The following is a 13,641-nucleotide window of genomic DNA, read 5'->3' as shown; positions in this document are numbered from 1 at the left end:
CGGGCGGCGCGGGGGGCGGGCGCGGGGAGCGCTCCAAGATGGCGCCCACCGCAGTCCCGCCCGCCGCAGCCTCGGTGCCTCTGCAGTCCGGCCGCGCCTCCCGGGCCCCGCGCTAGGGCCGTCGCTGCCTCCCTCGCTACAGCTGCCGTAAGTCCCCCCTGAGCCCCCGCTCCGGCGTTGCTCTTCGCCTGCCAGGCTACCCTTCTCTCCTCGGGACCTCTGAGCGGGTGTCACCCATCTCCTGTCAGGGGCTTTGCCGCAGAGTGCGCGGCGGGGCTCAGAGGGCCATCGGGTTGCTGCTTTCCCTGTTTTGGACAAATGTTTTTGAAAGTCTTGCTTCTCTTTACCTTGTTAACTAGGGATTCCTTAGTTGAGTTGAGGACCACCAGCCTCCACCCTCGTTCTTCTTGTCTCCTGACTACATTGCGGGGTACGGGCCTGGCCTCATCGCCCCTTCGGTGGTGCAAGCCCCAAGCTAGCACTCCTAGCCGGTCTGCATTGGGAAGGGCAGCGCTGTAAGGAGGTTCTTACAGCAGCCCCTCACCTCTGCTCCCTCCCCCATGTCTTATTGCTCATCTGTCTCCCCGTTGGGCTCCTGATTGTTACCAACTGCAGGAGCCAGGGGCTCTGGACAGCTCTCTGTCTCTGGACAGCTCGGACTCTCCCTGTCCTTTACTCGGATGCGCCCGCCCCTGCCCAACAAGGTGCTCAGGGGCTGTGTGCGTCCCCCCCCGCCATCGGGACCTTCCTCGGCAGGCTAGGATTCCTGCATTGGGGAGTACATCACTTTCAGAATATCCCCTTCCCCCACCCCCACCCCCACGCTACCCGATGCAGAGCTTGTACCTCCCCTCCTCGCTCCCTTCCCTCCTCCACCTTACCACCGGCAGCAGCAGCACCCTGGGCTTCTTGTGAGCGCTGAGGTTACAGGATAGTCCACTCCACAGACTTGGACCCCTTCTCTCTAGTTCTCTCTTGGAATCGTGGGGGGACTGCAAGCCCTCTGCATTTCTCCTGGTCGCTCTAGCCTCAACGCTGGCAGCAACCACCGGTGGAGACTTGGCAGTTAACTTTCCAGGGGGTTAACTAGGGCTTTGAGACTCCTTAAGGGTCCTTAGATTTGAGGAGGGTTGGAGTGGGAATCGTTTTTTTTCAGCCTGGTAATCTTCAAACCATGCATTCCTTGCAACTACTCCACCCTGTGCCCTCTTCCTCACTTACACTGCAGTTTTTGGAGCATGGGAAAATTTATTTTCGGTTTGGAGGTTCCAGGATTGCGCTCCGTATTAATAATAATAGAATGTCATCTGGGGGGTTGGGGGGGGGCGCGAGAAAAGAAACTTTGCAGTTGCATCTGATTGAATTCAGAGGGGAGAGAAATAATTAGCATGGAGCAAGCTCCACCACACAGGGGAAACTGCTTTTAATGCACAGTGGGCATCGGAGAAGCAGGGATGAAGGAGGAAGTGTGGGTGAGGGCTTTGGGGGCAAAAAGAGAGAGTGCTTTTTATAACTGTTTTCTCAAGTTTAAACCTGGAGAACCTTTACAGAGGTAGCTGTGTGAGGGCTGGGGGGGGTGGGTATTTGAGCTTTCTAAGTGAGATTTCGGGTGTGGTAGGGGTTTGTTTTTTTTTTAACTGTTTCACAATCTCTCTCTACTTCTCTTTTCTCCAAATGCATTAGCAGATATGCGGGGGGCTTTATCCATATCATTAAACATCTGAAGGGGTTTCTTTTTTGATGTGTAATGCAAATGGCTGGATAACATTACCAGTTGGTACTATTCTAGCAGGAATTTCAGGAGAATCTGACTTAAAATGCTGAAAGCTCTGTATCACATTGTCTGTAACCTGGTTCTTGAAATACTGCAGAGTCTTTTCTTTGGAACTCATGACCCATAAGGCCTTCAGTTCTCCCTGAAAGAGAATTTGATTGCTTGGGAGGGATGGTTTGGTGTGCAGTGAGCATTCTGTGTCCTAGAAATCGAAGATCTCCTTGGAGAGGGCTGCATGCATGTCCTGTGTTCTCTGAACATCTGATTAGGGTATATGCAAATATACTGTGTTTCTTAGTAGAGCCCATGGTGGGTATTGCAAATCAAATCTTAATGATGCAGGCCAAGACTTTGTTTCTGGGATTCAGTTTTAAGGGGATGACTTAATATATGCCTTTGGTTTTTATTTTCGGTTTTGTGATTTTTAACAAAACATATGGGGTGTTTTAGGTTAGTAAAAGCTAATGAAATGTAATATTGCGTACTTTTAACAAATAACACTTTTCACAAATAACCACACAGTTGCTTGTTGCTTTCCTTGTGGAACCCTTCACAAATTTTGGTTGTGGCTCAGTTTTGAGCCTCTGCTTAGGAGTTCTTGCTGTGGTGCTGAAAGGACAGCTCCTCTAACAACCTTGAGGGAAAGTGTGCAATTGATTTGGGTTTTTCTTTGTATTTATTAAAAGCAGATTTTCTTCTGTGTGTGTGTGTGTGTGTGTGTGTGTGCATGCACATCTGGGTTTTTATGTGAGTTTAAATGCCTAGTTATCTTATTTTGTTACTCCTACATAACTTCATTTTAGCTGTCCCTCGTGGCAATAATGTGTTACAGACTGCATCAGATCCATATAAAAGACATTTTGCTGACTTCATTGCTTCAGCACATTTCAGTAACTTCAAATAGCAGGAAACTGTTAATATTATGGCAGTTTGTTCTCCACAAGAAGCAATTATAATTAGATAGCTTGCTAAGTTAAGCTGGATCAGAAGGGCATTTTCTGAGGTTGATTTGAACAGTGAAAGAGACTCAGTACAACAGAGGCTAGTAAGTGATGGTATGGTGAAAATAGATTTATTTGTTTTAAAAAATATTTTAAAATCGTAGAACAGGAAGGAGACTGTAGAATTCAGCATGTGCAACCACTTGTCCAACATGAGAATCCTTTTCGTGAGAAATCTTTGCTTTGACTATTTCCATTGATAGGGATTTACTACCATGTAGTTCCAGTGATAGAGAACTCATTCCATTTGAGTTCTACTGTGGCTGAAGCACTTTAATATGCTTAGAAAAGAAACATACATGAGTTAAAAGCCTTATAAATTCAGACTATACAGGGGCAAATGTCATTCTTGTCTGGATAACAAGAGAAGGTTGAAAATCAGTGTTTCACAGAGATTACACAAAACCCCCCATGACCATCTACAGCAACGAAAAAAAATCCCGTGAAAATATAATTATTTTTAATACACTGAATATTATGTAATAAGTTGTTCCGGCAGACACATGGCATTAATTAATTAATGAATACTTTATTTCCATAAATTATATATATTTAAGACGTTCTTTAAACCCACACTTTATTGTGTTAAAAATACAAAGTTTAGTGTGATATATACTAAAAAAATAGTTATAAAAATAATATACTTATTTCAGAAAATTTTTAATTTATATAAAAATAACTGGCCAGGGAGGAAAGTCATCCAGAATAGTATCAATGTAAGCAAAGTATTTGTATTTGTATTTGTTAAGTCTTTTTTTGCTGTGGAGAGGACAAGAAACACTTGCAACAAATTATCTAAAAAAATTAAATCAGATTTATAAATTCTCAACATCACAGTTCAGTCGTTATTTAGGGTTTTAAACTTAGATTTTACATGTGTTTCTGTTTATCTTTTTTGTAATCTTAAATTGCAAAACAGCTGCCTTTAATGTGGAATCATTTACATATTTACACACATGAATGTAAGGGGCAATCTAGTGACTGTGTGGGTAGAGAGTTATGCTACCATCCCCAAAGAACACAGTTCAAATCCCCCAACTGCCACAAGAAAAGTGGGCATTCTGCTCCCACATAATTTACTGCCTCTGAAACCCCATTAGAGGTCAGCTTTGAGTCCATTTCGACTTGACAACAATCATAACCAACAACATATATATATATATATATATTGCATGTCCTTTTAAAAAATCAGTAAGTCTACAGATGTTCTGTATCTCGTGTGTAAAGCATTATACTAAGCATTAATACTTTTCTGAAGTAGCAACAATCAGCTTAGAACATAATTCTGTGCTAAAAAACGATAGCAAAAGTGTTACAGGAAAGAAATGGAAACTTCACCTTTTATATTTATTTATTTATTGCTGAAATGTTGTATGGAAGGCAGACTAGACTATTAGGTCTAAGTCCAGTGCTTCACCCTTTAAAAAAAAGCAAACCAAAACCCAAGAAAAATAGTTTATATGGGAATGAGAATAAGTATAGAAGAAGAAAAGACAAAAAGGAGGACTTCTGGAAAATTTTTATCTGTTTGTCCTTGGAGTTGTAGAGACGTAACCAGGACATACAGTTAAGGTACTCTCTCAGGAAATAAGATGAAATAAAGACCCAAGAAGGTTACCACAGTTACACCATTTCAAAGAAAAGGTCAGAAACAGTATGAGGGTTGGGTTTGGTGTGTTGGTTGTTTTTTTTTTAATTATGTTTTTAAACTGTAGTATTGGTGAACAGTATTGAATATAGCATTCACTGGAAAAGAATAACCAAATCTATCTCAAAGGAAGTACAGTCAGAGTTCTCCTTTGAAGCAAGAACAGTAAGACTTCATCTCAACTACTTTGGACATGTTACCAAGATGAGCCAATCCCCATTTCCTTTACCGCCTCCCTCCACTCACCAAACTGTGAAAGTTTGTGTTTTCAGTGGGGACCTGAAAAGACAGAATAATAGTGGGCACTGGTGATTAATTTTATAAAATATAATGAATGAGAATGATTGTATGAAACACAATGTGAATGAAAAATAGTGTGAAACACAATGTATACAAAATTTGTAAGGAAACTAATATAAAATTGAAAAAAGAGGAGCCAATCCCTAGAAAAGGACATCATGCTTGGAAAAGTGAATGGTCATCCAACTGAGCAAGACCTTGAAGGAGATCAGGTCAATTCAGTGATGACAGCAATAAGTTTAAGCATAGCAAAAATTGTGAGTAATGGTCCTAGGATCAGGTACAAAGCAGTATGCATTTTGCATGTAGATAAAACTAGGTTCAAATTCTGACTCTATTACTTATTATATTTGTGACCTTGGACAAGTTATTTAATCTTTCTGAGCTTCAGTGTTCTCATCTATAAAAATAAGAGTAATACTACGTACCTTGCAGGGTGTTTGTAGGAATTAAATGAAATCTCTGTTTCCTTATGGTTTTTGACATACAGAACTTCAATATATATTAGGTCCTTCCCCTTTTGGGATTTAAAGGCTTAGGGTATATTTATCTGTGTATTGATAAATATGTGCTATGTTAAATTTTAGTCCTCTGAAAAGGAGAAGGTTGCATTAGTTCCAGTCTGGCAAAGAGGATGGAATCTACAGGTCCCCTGATCTGCATGAACATGGACTTAAAAGATGAAAGAAATTCTTATTCAGTTGCTACACTGGCATCGACTTCCACAGTGCAAATACTGTTACCAAATTATTGCCTTCTTCATTGATTCCCACACTGCACTAGAATATGACTCTACCAAAAAGGGCCTCTGGCACTCATCATCAGGCAACTGGACTGTTTCTAGCTACAGCCTGAAAACTGAATGTGGAATGGGCCCAAGGGCTAAGACTCACCTTTATTCTTACTTGAGTTAGACTTTTGAATTGTGATAATTGACTATAAAGGTTTGGAATTGCTTTAGCCTTCAGCACCTTTTAAAATATTTCTCATTTAATACTTTTTTAATTACTTTACTTGAAAAGACTGTGTTTAGGTCTCATGATTAATCATCTACTTTTGATAATTATTACTTTGTATTTGGAAGCTCCTACTGGTAAGAAGTTGCACTGCCAATCAGAAGGCCAGCAGTTCAAACCTACCAACTGCTCTACTGGAGAAAGATAGTCTCTCCTATGCAGTTTACATAGCCTTTGAAAACTCCTTATGGGTCAGCTTTGAGTCATTTCCTACTTGATAGCATGTAGCAACATTTGTCAGACACAATAAAAATCCTTTTATCATTATTTGAGTTAGAAAGATAAAGATTCTGCCTTTTTTTACTGATGAGGGAACTTGATTATTCATGAACCAAAGAGAGTTGTCCAGAGCAATATGATTATTAAGTAGTAGATTAGAAACTAGTACCCACGTTGGTTGACTCTTTCTTCAAGATATTTTCTGTTAGGTGGTGTTGTCTTCTCATGTTCATATGACCAAGTAATGGGAACTATTTCAGTTTTATTTTAAGAAATTATCATTATCCTTGGTAGTAAAACTTATCTTAGTGAGTGGGCATAATGAAAGAGTCTAGGATAGGCTGAGGGAGGGCAGAAGTGCCTTTGAAAGAGATCATTTTGGCAACAGGAAGGATTAGGGTAAATGAACAGAAGCTGTATCAATACACATGTGAAGTAAATAAATATGTGCACCTAGGCAGTGATATAACATACTTGTGTTCCTTTTGGAGCTACTCTAACTACTTTTTAAAAAGTCATCATATTTTGTTGTTTACATATACATGTGCTGTATATGTGCACACATGTATGCACACAAATACACACGAGTGCACACAGTTGCTCATAGTTGTTGTTATTTGTGTTGAGTTGCCTTTGCCCCATAGTTACCTGATGTACCTGCTCTGAAGCCTTCCCTGTCCAGAGCCAGTCTCACTAATTCCAACACACCAGCCCTCGTTGCCTCAGTTACTATATCAATTAATCGCATCCTGGGTCTTCCTCTCCTGCACTGTCCCTCCACCCTTCCACGCATGATGTCCTTCTCCAGGGATCAGTCTCTCCTGGCCACATGCCCAAAGTATGTGAGATGGATCTTTAAAATCCTAGCCTTCAAGGAGAAACTTAGTTATACATGCTTTCACATTTCCAGCACAGGTCATAAAAGGGGGATTATCAACACTCTCACTTGGACTTTTTTTCTCATGTAAGGCTTAAATTAGTTTAAGACTCACAAAAGAAGCAAGCTTGCTCAAGATTGGTACTGAAAGAGCTAGTTGTAAATTGAAGCTGAGAAAGTTCTGGAAGGCTTTTGGGTTAGAAGAGCAAAAGTGAAAAAGAATAATAGGTAAGATTTCCTTAAATGGATGGAGATGTGTTATTCTAAGGAAAGTAGAGTGAAATAAAATCTATGAGCCTGAGAGGGTCTAAGAGATAACACTTTAGGACTGAGGCTCTAGTGATCCTAGAAAGGATTAATTGAGATGGTGCCTTGGCTATCTAGAGTGGCTGTTAACAGAAATAACATAAAGGAATTAATTTAACAAACCAATTTATTCTCACAACTTAGGAGGCTAGAAGCCCACATTCAGGATGACATCTCTATGGGAAATATTCTTCTATCAGTCCTAGAGAAAAGACTTAGGTTCCTTTCAATATCTGTGGGCTTTTATTCCATATGTCTTGGCATCTGTCTTCCACTGGGTTTGGGAGGTTCTCAGCAAAGGGACTACAGGTCCAAAAGATGTACTCTGCTTCTACTTCTTCTTTCTTAGTGGTACTGAGGCCTCTCCTTCTCTTTCTTTCCTTTTATCTCTTGTAAGAGAAAAGTGATGCAGGTCATAGTCCACTTTTAAAACATCAGGTCTGTGTCTTGAATAAGGCTGTTATCTCCCACTTTATTCTTTTTACAACTAATTGACTAATCAGATCATATCATGTCAGGGTATGTGATTATATTTGTATATAACTGTCAAACCACTGAGAATCATGCCCCAGCCATGTTGATACTTTGAAGAGATGTAATTAAATCTGTGGCATTCTACTGCTTGTCCCCCCAGATTCATGTCTTGGCCACTTGGAGAACACTTTCACCTCATCATATTACCCTGGAAGAATGAAATCAGCTCCATGTCCAAATTTCATCCTGGGAGAAAATTCCTCTTCTGTAAACCTGTGAAATCTAAAATACAAGTTATCTACTTTCCAAGTATAGTAGTGGAACAGACACTAGTAGACATTTCCATTACACATTGGAAAAATTGGAGTGAAAGAAGGCATGTGGGCATCAAGCAAGTCCAGAAAATGAGCAGAATAAATGTACTTTAGCTCCAAGACTTAAAATTAATCCTCTGTTCTTTGAGACCATCAGGCAATAATTCTTCCCTCCAGACTCTGAATGTTGAATTTTAACTCCGTCATCTAGGCCTACGGCTATGTTTGGATGGCTCCATTCTCCTAGTCCAACTGAGTGGAAACCTCCAGCTCCTTGACCCTAGCAGAAGATCTGTTTTGCCTGTTTGGCTTGGCAGCCTTGTCCCTTCAACTTTGGGTATCAGATCTGGCCCCATCTCTGTGACATTTGTGAATAGTAAGGATGACGTGGAGATCTGATTCTTTGAAACTAAAGAGACTGTGGACCCACCTTTTGAAACACTAGAAGCCATGGTCTGACCCAGTGAGACCACAGGGCTGGTGGCCCTGCCCTTTAGACTGAGGTCGCTCTGTTTCATATGCACCTTGTCTCTGCCTTTATCAGGCAAGTGTCCAGAAGCTCTTTAACTCTTTAGTTAGTGTTCACGGGTGCTCTACTCTGCACGTCTTGGCTAGAAGTTGCTCAACTCTCTTCCTGTGTGGTATCAGCAAACCTAGATTCCTTGAAATATACTCCATTCTAATGGGAAATCTTGTTGCCTCTGCCCCATCTTGTCACTATCTGTACTATCTCCAGTGTTAACAACTCTCCTCACTTCTTCTGAGGCTTTGATGTCCCTAATTTTACTAGCATTTTAAGACAGTCAAGGCTTTTTACTATTAATTACTGTCAGCTGTAGAGTAGGAACCAACTCATACCTGCCTGACTCTCCAGCAGGTTTTCAGAGGCTATGATTTGCATAGGAGGAGATTGGCCGTCTTTCTCTTGTGGAGCAGCAGATGGACTTGAACCACTTGTCTAGGCCAGCAGAACTCAATTTACTATTATTGTTGTTGTTATGTGCCATCGAGTCGTACTATTACCGGGTACCTTAAAAACCTTCCAGTATCCAGCTATTGTTCAATTCTAAAGTCATTTCCACATTTAGGTATCTATTAGAGCAACATCCCACTTCTAGAACTAGATTCTGTCTTAGTTATCTAGTGTTGCTGTATCAGAAATATTGCAGGTGGATGGCTTTTAACAAACATAAATTTATTCTCTCACAGTTTACAAGGCTAGCAGTCTGAACTCAGAGTGCCAGTTCTAAAGGGAGGCTTTCTGTCTCTGTTGACTCTGGGAGAAGAGTCTGTCTCCTTTTTACATCTGTGGGTCCTGCAGTTCTTGGAGATTCCCATATATCTTGGCATCAGTCTTCTCTTGGGTCTAGCAAATTTTCAGTACAGGATCTCGAGGTCCCATATTTTTGGGGGATAAAAATGCAATCCATGACAGGTAGGATGACTAATTGTGAGGTAGAGAGGCTTGGATCTCTTTTACACACATCAATAGTGGTAGAAAGAGGCATCTTTGGACCTGCTGTGTTCATTGGACCTGCCCCAGGATATTGAAGTGAAAAGCACTGATGTCCCTCTAAGGACATATTAACAGAATCCTTTCAAGTTCTGCTGATTAATGTGGTTTTGATGCTCTAAAGATCCTTTGAATTCCTTGGGAGTAAGAACATTAGAGAAGTATAGTTGATGTTTACTTATCCAGGGACCGATTATCTTGGTTATGATCTATGTCATTTATTTTCCTCTGTATTTTGGATATTTAATTGATCCTTAGTGTTTCCATCAGAAAGTAAACTAGGGAAGGATGGAAAAATGAAAATTAAAATGTTACTTTTAATTTTTAGGTATTACTTGATTAAAAAGGTATCAAAACTACGTTAGCTATGAAGAAAAGTTGTATTTCACCTATTCCTATTTTCTCAGGTGAAGATTGAACTTCCACACACTTGATGCTTAAAGCTTAATGTACTAAATGGCTAGCATGTTATTTCAGGAGGAATTCTTTACAAAAGGAAAATACAACGGGCTTTTGTATTTTATATTATTGTCTTATTTCTTTGAAAATATGTGGAATAAACTGCTTTTAATTGCAAATGAATTAATGTGTTATTATTAAATTGCTGAGGAAAATTGATCAGGTTACGCATGATTGTGGTTGCCCTGTCTCAAAGGTCAGAGACCCAGAAATCTCATTGGCTATAGAAGTCTCAGATTTCCTGCGATTTTAGCAAGGACTAAAGAGACAAAATGCTTTGTTTCTACAAAATATGCCTTGCAGGTATTAAGGCATTTAAAGTTTGTATTGTGCTGGGGAGGAAGATGTTGGGAATGTGAGAAATCATCAGATGGGGGAGAGTGAGAGAAAATGAAAGATGGCAGTGAAAATGCACAGGGGCATTTTGTTGTAAAGTCGGGAACTGCTCACATATAAGAAGGCATTCTCTTCTTTTTTTAAAATTTTTATACTTGGTACCTTTAAGGTTAGTGCTGGAGGAGAGTACTAAATATCCTGTGGATTGCCAAAAATACAAACTGATATATCTTGGAGAAAGTATAGCCAGAGTGCTTCTTGCAGGCAAAGATGACAAAGTTTCATTTCACATACTTTGAGCATGTTAGGAGAGACTATTTCTGGAGATGGTCATCTTGTTTGGAAAGGTTGATAGTTAGTGAAAGAGAGGAAGATTCTCAACCAAATAGATTAACATAGTGACTGCTGCAGTGGGCTCTAGTAGGTCAGAAATGATACGGATGATACAAATTAGGACAGGATTCAGAGCTGGTGTTCAAAGAGTCATAGAGACTCTTGAGTTGTATCTACAGCACCTAACAACAGTGTCTATGTAGAGAGCTCTTGTGACCTGGAGGTAAGTAGTTATATCGCCAACTCAAAGGCAAGCAGTTTGAGTCCACCAGTTGCTCTAAGAAGAAAGATGGATAATCTCTTCCTGAGTGATTTACAGCCTTTGAACACACCCTCTATGGTGTAAGCTGTGAGTTTGCTCTGATTGCATGGTACACAACAACAATATCTATTAAACTATCTTTGTCAGACAAAAAGAAATTTATACTGATTTACTTACAAGGTATATAAGTATATATATATAGTTTTCACACTGTATCTTCCCCTTTTCTTTACCCATCCCTCCCTCCACCTATCAAATTATGCAATACTATGATTAAGCCCCTCCCCATCCTCACCCCTCTGCTCCTGCCTCCCCACAAAATTCCATATGACCCAGCTATTCCACTGCTTGGAATATACCCTGAGAAAATGAGAACTGAGGCACAAACTGAGATTTGTACACCAATGTTCATAGCAGCATTATTCACCATTGCAAGAACATGGAAACAGCTCAAATGTCCAACCACAATGGAATGGGTTGAGAAATTATGGCATATTCACACAGTGCAGGAGCAATGATTTTGTAAATTACTATCTAACTTGGGAGGGACTGGAGAGCATTATGCTAAGTGAACTAACTCAGCCCTGTTGTTGTTATGTGCCAACAAGTCACTGCGACTCATAGCGACCCTATGTACAACAGCCCTAAACCATGCTCTATCCTGTGCCAGTCGCACTGCCTCTGACACACCTGTCCCAATTATCCCAGTCACTGAATAGAGGGTCTTCCCCTCCTGCGCCGTCCCTCCACCCTCCCAAGCATGATGTCCCTCTCCAAGGACCTGCCCCTTCTTACAGCATGTCCAAAGTATGTCAGATGAAGGCCCAGAATCCTTGCCTCCAAGGAGCAGCCTGGTTTAACCCTCTCTAGGATGAATCTGTTTGTTTTCTTGGCAGTCCATGGTACATTCAATACTCTTCTCCAGCACCACAGCTCAAAGACATCAATTCTCCTTCTATCCTTCCTAATCATTGTCCAACTCTCTGATGCATAACAAGTGATTTCAAAGACCATAGCCAGTATCAGATGCACCTTAGTCTCCAGAGTGACATCAGTGCTCTTCAGTACCCCGGAGAGGTCCCTAACAGCAGACCTTCCCATCGCAATGTGTTTTTTGATTTCCTGGCTACTGGTGCCAAGTGTCGACTGTGGAGCCAAGCAGACTAAAGTTAACAATCTCAATCTCTTCACCATCCATCCTGATGCTGCCAGTTGGCCCAGTGGTGAGAATGTTTGTCTTCTTGATATTGAGCCTTAATCCATATTGAAGGCTGCAGTCCTTGACACTCTGCAGCAAGCATTTCAGGTGCTCCTCAGTTTGAGCAAGCAGGTTTGTGTCATCTGCATAATGCAGATTGTTGATAGATCCTCCACCAATCCTGACGCCACACTTCTCCTCATAGAGCCCAGCCTCTCGGATAATCTGTTCTGCATACAGGTTGAAAAGGTATGGATACTATATATGACCATTCTCTTTTCTTTAAAGATACCTTTGGATTGGTTTCCATATAAACTAGAGAACTGGAGATATCAATTTTCTGGATAAGATACAGAAGATTGGGAAGGGTTGGCTGTTCTAAAACTCTTTTAATTAATTTTTTTTATTTTAATTGTGATTTTAATGAAAGTTCACAGAAAAGTTAGATTTTTCATTCATTCATTGTCATACATTTTACCTTCTCTCTCCCTTCCCCCTCCCCCAGTTAGCTTTTTTAATATTCATTCATTGTCGCACAATTACCTCTGCCCCTTCTCCCTAGTCCTCTTTGCAGTGTACTTCTTCTTCTGGGTTGTCGTACATATAACGACTAATCACATATTCCTTTTAAACAGTTCTTACCTTCAGCTGTTCCAGTGGAATGGTTAATATCTGTCCACTCTTATCCTATTCTCCTCCCAACCCGCCATGTCAGACCTGCTTTATAACGGTGGTACTATGCAGTATTTGTCCTTTTGTGAATGAGATATTTGTTCCCAGCTATTCTAGAACTTTACTGCCGATTATTTTCTTTATATGTTCTCTGCACTGGAGAAATACTTTCTTGTCTAATTGTGTTGTTGTTGCTAAGTACCATCAAAGTGAGTACGACTCATAGGGACTCTATGAACAACAGATTTTAACCCAGCCCTGTCCTGTGCCACCATCATCACCTTTGACAAACCAAAGCTCATTGTCACAGACCACAGACCCATTATTGTATGGGTCCATCTTGTTGAGGGTCTTCTTCTCTTTCATTGACCCTCCACCTTTCCAAGCATGATGCTCTCTCCAAGCTCTAGCCTCTCCTAACAAGATTCCCAAGCATATGAGACAAAACGTCACCGTTCTTGCCTCCCAGGAGCATTCTGGTTGTACTTTCTCCAAGATATGTCTGTTCTTTTAACAGTCTTTGGGGTTATTCAGCGCTCTTCTCCAACACCATGATTAGCAAAAAAGATTTTGTTCTTTTTACAAAGAAAGGAAATTACTAAAGAAAAGAATGCCTCTGAAAGTTTTACTTTGCAATTTACTCTACATGAAAGAAATATTTTTCTTGTTTAATAACAAAGAAAAAAATTTTTGTAATGTCTTAAATGCTTCTTTGATGTATTTTTCCCGTTCATAATTTTGTTTCTTTCCACAGATGTAATCAGTCTGATTCTTATGCATACCATCAGGTGAAGTCCGTGTATATGACCTGCGTTTATGTCTCTTAAAAAACGTATTTGCAATGAATAAGTCATTGATTGTGCAAAATTTAGTCATCCTCTCTCCAGCTCCATTTCTGTCACCGAGTCCATGTTTTCCAACTACTGAATCTTCTTCTCT

General features: G+C 40.4%; 1 protein-coding gene across 2 annotated transcripts in view; it reads left to right on the top strand.

Moving 5' to 3' along the window:
• Positions 1–26: 26 nt before the first annotated feature.
• The window catches only part of SCN8A (sodium channel, voltage gated, type VIII, alpha subunit), a 352,497-nt gene continuing 338,882 nt past the window's right edge, over positions 27–13,641 (top strand). For both annotated transcript variants that reach the window (XM_006900213.1, XM_006900211.1), the window contains exon 1: positions 27–147. The gene's annotated coding sequence lies outside the window, so the exon portion shown is untranslated. The remainder of the gene's footprint in view (positions 148–13,641) is intronic.

Source organism: Elephantulus edwardii, unplaced genomic scaffold (assembly GCF_000299155.1).
Source record: "Elephantulus edwardii isolate Elephantulus edwardi_28Jun2011 unplaced genomic scaffold, EleEdw1.0 scaffold00278, whole genome shotgun sequence".
In the NCBI taxonomy this organism is placed as follows: Eukaryota; Metazoa; Chordata; class Mammalia; order Macroscelidea; family Macroscelididae; genus Elephantulus; species Elephantulus edwardii.
The sequence above is the reverse complement of the archived record's forward strand: the minus strand, read 5'-3'. Positions and strand labels throughout refer to the sequence as shown.